Below are 6,057 nucleotides of genomic sequence, written 5' to 3' on the forward strand. Positions count from 1 at the left end.
GTTCATAAGGATTAAACTGGCAAATAATAAGTGCTCAATAGGCGACAGTTTCATACTTTCTTCTCAAAGTATAAGTTTGCGGCCTGAAACGTCTAGGGATTGAAAAATAATTTTTTTAATTAAAAAAAGTTTACAACAAAACAGACCAGTGTAGAACAGCCAGCCAGCCCTTTTGCTTTCACTCCATCCAATACGGAAGCGTTTTCCCTGCTGATTTCCAGCTGGAGCAAGACTTGGGCATCCTTGTTGTTTGATTTTGAAACATCCCTTCCTAAAATACTCTGAATCCCGCTCACCTCCACTCTCACGCCCATGCTTTTCTAGACAATAGGATGTTTCTGGAGGAAAATAGGGAACTGTGGGGATTTCAGATTTGTGTTACTTGCCTTTATTCATTCATTGATTTAATAAAGATTTATTGAGCACCTAGTTTTGAAAGATGGAAACCCATCAAATGGAAACTTCTTCACTTGCCACCTCCTACTTGCACCTGGACCTCGCTTTGCTTGTTCTCTCCTGTTGCAGAGAGGAGAGAAGAGGCCCTCCTGTTAAAGGCTGGACCCTCCATCTGTGCTTTGGACCCCTGACCTTCTCTGGGGGCCTTTGCACTGGTAACGTCTCTTTCCTGTTTCCAACCGCTTCCTCTTTAATGGTTCTTTTCTATTCAGCATTTAAACGTGCTCAAATGTCTCTCATTAAAAAAATCCTCTTTGGGGCCAACCTGGTGGCACAGCGGTTAAGTGCGCATGTTCTGCTTCTCAGCGGCCTGGGGTTCGGTGGTTCGGATCCCGGGTGTGGACATGGCACCTCTTGGCAAGCCATGCTGTAGTAGGCGTCCCACGTATAAGGTGGAGGAAGATGGGCATGGATGTTAGCTCAGGGCCAGTCTTCCTTAGCAAAACGAGGAGGATTCGCAGTAGTTAGCTCAGGGCTAATCTTCCTCAAAAAAAAAAAAAAATCCTCTGTAGTCCTTCCTTCACCTTCACCAGCTCTCACTCTCCCTCTCCCCTCTCCTTCCCAGCCAGACTATGGAAAGTGTTGCCTACAAAACTTGCCTTTATTTCCTCACCTCCCACTTACTCCTCAACCCCATCAATCTGGATTTTGTGCCTGCCATTCCTCAAAAACTGCTCTCATTAAGATCATCAATTTTTATTTCTTATTTTACTTGACCGTTCCTTCTTTGAAATGCTCTCTTCCTTTGACTTCTGTGACATCACATGTTTCCAATTTTCTTCTTTTTTCTATAGCTGCCACTTTTTTTAAAAATTGAAGCATAGCTGACACACAGTATTGTACAGGGGCTGGCCAGGTGGCACAGCAGTTCGGTTCACACAATCTGTGGCCTGGGTTTGCAGGTCTGGATCTCGGGTGTGGATCTACACACCACTTGTTAAGCCATGCTGTGGCAGGCGTCCCACATATAAAGTAGAGGAAGATGGGCACGGATGTTAGCTCAGGGCCAGGCTTCCTCAGCAAAAAGAGGAGGACTGACAGTAGTTAGCTCAGGGCTAATCTTCTTCAAAAATAAATAAAATAAAGGATACAGTTAAAAAAATGATATTGTATAAGTTTCAGGTGTACAACATAGTGATTTGACATTCATATACATTATGAAATGATCACCCTAAGACTAGTAACCATCTGCTATCAGACAAAGCTATTAAAATATGGTTGACTGTATTCCTTATGCTGTATATTACATCCCTGTGACTTATTTCTGACTGGAAATTTGTACCTCTTAAATCTCCTTCACCGATTTCACCCTTTCCCCCATCCCCCTCCCTTTTGGCAACCACCAATTTGTTTGCTGTATCTGAGTCTATTTCAGTTTTGTTCTGTGTGTTTATTTGTTTTGTTTTTTTAGATTCCACATATAAGTGAAATTGTGCGGTATTCATCTTTCCCTGTGTGGCTTATTTCACTTAACATAATCCCTCTAGATCCATCCATGTTGTTGCAAATGGCAGGATTTCATTCTTTTTATGGCTGAGTAATATTCCATTGTGTGTGTGTGTGTGTGTGTGTGTGTGTGTACTACATTTTATTTATCCATTCATTTATTGAGGGGCACTTAGGTTGCTTCCATATCTTTGCTATTGTAAATAGTGTTACAATGAGGATGGGGGTGTATGTATCTTTTCAAATTAATGTTTTTCTTTTCTTTGGATAAAAACCCAGAAGTGGAATTGCTGGATCATATGGTAGTTCTAGTTTTAATTCTTTGAGGAAGCTCCATACTGTTTCCCATAGTGGCTGCACCAATTTACATTCCCACCAACAGTGCATAAGGGTTCCCTTTTCTCAACTCGGCTTATTTGCTGACTTTTTGATGATAGCCATTCTGACAGGTGTGAGATGATGTCTCACTGGGGTTTTGATTTGCATTTCCCTGATGATTAGTTATGCCGAGCATCTTTTCATGCGTCTGTTGGCCGTCCGTATATCTTCTTTGGAAAATGTCTATTCAGGTCCTCTGCCTATTTTTTTAATCAAATTGTTTGTTTTTCTGATAGTGAGTTGTATGTGTTCTTTATATGTTTTAGATATTAACCCCTTATTGGCTATATAATTTGCAAATGTCTTATCTCATTCAGTAAGTTGCCTTTTCATTTTGTTGATGGTTTCCTTGGCTGTGCAAAAGCTTTTTAGTCTGAGGTAGTCCCATTTGTTTATTTTTGCTTTTGTTGCCCTTGTCTGAAGAGGTAGATTCAAAAAATATTGCTAAGACTGATGTCAAGGAGTTTGCTACTTGTTTTCTTCTAGAAGCTTTATGGTTTCAGGGCTTACCTTTAGTCTTTAATCAGTTTTGAGTTTCTTTTTGTGTATGGTGTAAGAAAGTGGTCCAGTTTTACTCTTTTGCATGTATCTGTCCAGTTTTCCTACCACCATTTACTGAAGAGACTGTCTTTTCTTCATTATTTTCTTGCCTCTTTTGTCATAGATTAACTGACCATATAGGCATAGGTTTATTTCTGGGCTCTCTATTCTGTTCCATTGATCTCTGCCTGTTTTTGTGCCAGTACCATGCTGTTTTGATTACCAAAGCTTTGTAGTATAGTTTGAAATCAGGGAGCATGCAACCTCCAGCTTTGTTCTTCTTTCTCAAGATTGTTTTGGCCGTTGGAAGTCTCTCATGGTTCCATACAAATTTTAGGATTATTTGTTCTAATTCTGTGAAAAATGTCGTTGGTATTTTATTAAGGACTGCATTGAATCTATAGATTGCTTTGGGTAACATGGACATTTTAACAATATTCATCCAATCCACAAGTTCAGTATATCTTTCCATTTATTTGTGTCATCTTCAATTTCTCTCATCAATATGTTGTAGTTTTCAGTGTATAGGTCTTTCAAGTCCTTGGTTAAATTTATTCCTGGGTATTTAATTCTTTTTGATGTAATTATAAATGAGATTGTTTCTTAATTCTAGCTGTTCCTTCTTGACCATCTTTGACAGATCTTCCTTTATGTGACTATTAAATGTTTTTCACATTCTGTTCTAATGCACATGTCTCCTCCCACTTTGACTTTTTCCTAAAGTAAATGCATTCATTTGAATGGCTTTATTAACATAGATGTACCTAAAACTGTCTAATCTATAGCTCCAGACCCACATATCCAACTGCCTACATCAGCTCTCCCCCTGAATACTTCACTGGCACCTCAAACTCAGCCTATCCAAACCTGGACTCATCATCTTCATTCCCAAACCTGGTTCTCCCCCGATGTTCCTTAACCCGGTAAATACCAGCAGCAGCTGCTTTGAATGTCATCCCTGATCATTCCTTCCTCACCATTCATTACAAATTAATTACTAATTTTGTCATTATGTTGCCTAGATATTTCTAAAAACCATGCTTTTCTCCATTTTTACCACTATCATCTCTTGTCTAAGCTACTCAACAGCTGCTTTTTAAAAAGGCCAAATCTGTTTATATCACTTTCAAAGCTTATATTATGGCTTCCCATTGACCTTGGGATAAAGTCCAAAATCCTTAATACAAGGTCTTATATGTTCTGACCCTTGCCTACATTTCCGGTTTCACTCCACGTCCTTTCCCCACATCTCTCTGCTTTCCAGCCATACTGGTTTCTCCCAGTGTTTCAATACATCCTAGTCTCTCCACCTCAAGACCTTGCCCTCCTTCCCTCTCCTATCAATCTCTGCCCTTCATCTAACTACTCCTATTCATCTTTTCAGCTTTCAGCTTACCTGTTCTGGACTTGGAAGCAGAGTTGGCTATTTCTGCCTGTATATATTCACATGGTGCCCCATTCGCCTTTCTAACACTCCTCGTTTTTGTATCGTCTGCCTTCCCTAATAGTTCATAAGCTCCAAGAGGACAGGGGCCCTATCTGTCTTTCTTCTCAACGTACCCCTAGTGCATTGTACAGTGTCTAGAAAATAAAGTAGTAGGTAATAGGTGATAAAATATTTATTAATTCATTCATATAATTAGCTACAGGTTGACTTCATGTTTTTTTCTGCAAAGCCTTCCCCAAACCACCCAAGCAGAGTTGATAACTTGTGTGTTAACATCACCACTATACCAAAGACACTACCTCTATTTTTGCACTGAACTCACTGTTTGCAATTATTCATTTATTTACACATTTAACTCCCCTTCTAAAATGTGAGCTTCTTATATATCAGGACTGTAACTTATTTATCTTTTTATCCTTTATACTTTATTTGGTGTCTAGAACAAAGTAAATGCCCAAGAAATGTTTATAGAATTGAACTGACAAACTCTGCCAAATGGCTGGATATGAGATCTGAAGGAATATGGAAAGTCAAAGATAAACTCTAAAGTACAGTGTAGCCTTTCACAAATGGAGCAGTTGGTAAGGGAGGGTGCTTTAGAAAATAAATACATGCAGCTCTAAGCATAGGTATTGACAGTGGTGGTGACAGAAGGGAGAATTTATACTGAATAAGGAGGTCGGTAAAGCAAGGGAGTCCTGAAAGAGCAACATGAAGGTAATTCCCAGGCTAGAAAGCAGTCTGCTACAGCCAGGAGAGGGCTAATGGGTAGGGTACACTCAAATTTGCCTGGGATGGTCCCAGTTTACACCTCTTGTCTCAGCTGATAATTGATGGTGCTTGCCCCCTTACATACTCAAGTGTCCAAATAAATTATAAGGCCAGCCTACTCGAAGACCACATGAATTTGGAAAAGTTGAGTGAGTTAATGGCAAGAACATTTAGGACAAGAACATCACGAAGAGTTAGAGGGATATCTTGAAGGAATGTACGGAACTGAATAACTTTTTTTTTTTTGGTGAGGAAGATTGTCCCTGAACTAACATCTGTGTCAATCTTCCTGTATTTTGTATTTGAGACGCTGCCACAGCATGGCTTGATGAGTGGTGCCTAGGTCCACACCTGGGATCTGAACCCACGAACCCCAGGCCGCTGAAGCAGAGCACGTGAATTTAACCACTATGTCACTGGGTCAGCCCCTGAATGACATTTTATGAAGAGCTAACTATGAAACGAAATAGCTAGACACTTTTAAATATGCGGTCACTTAATTCTCACAAAACCTCTGATAAGTAGGCATATTCATCCATATTTTACAGATAAAATAATTGCTCAGATTAAGCAACCTGCTTAAAAAGTTAGTAAAACATAGCTAGAAAGTAAAAATCACTAAATAAATATAAATAAATAATTGAAAAAAAGAAGCCAAAATGGGAAATATCAGGAAGTCCCTAGAGGTCTCTTCTCTGGTAACTTGCAAGCATTTTGAGGAGGAAGGGTGAAATCAGGCATCAATATGATCCTTCCCCATAGCGGAAGGCAGCCACTGCTATCAAGATCCTTCACTGTAACTCGTAAAATCAGTGCCCACTATTTTCTGGAGTAATGAGCCTCATTGTAAACCACCCTTCTTTTCCCAAGAGAGAAGTAATTCCGGAAAGTAACCTCAGCAAAATGAAAAATAGACACTTCCTCATTGGGACACACCTGGCTTCAAAGCAAGCTTGTAGGTAGAGCAAAATCAAATATTCAGGGACAAAAGATAGTTAATTTTGGCGAAAATGGATGTC

This window comes from Equus caballus, chromosome 2, assembly GCF_041296265.1.
Source record: "Equus caballus isolate H_3958 breed thoroughbred chromosome 2, TB-T2T, whole genome shotgun sequence".
Taxonomy (NCBI): Eukaryota; Metazoa; Chordata; class Mammalia; order Perissodactyla; family Equidae; genus Equus; species Equus caballus.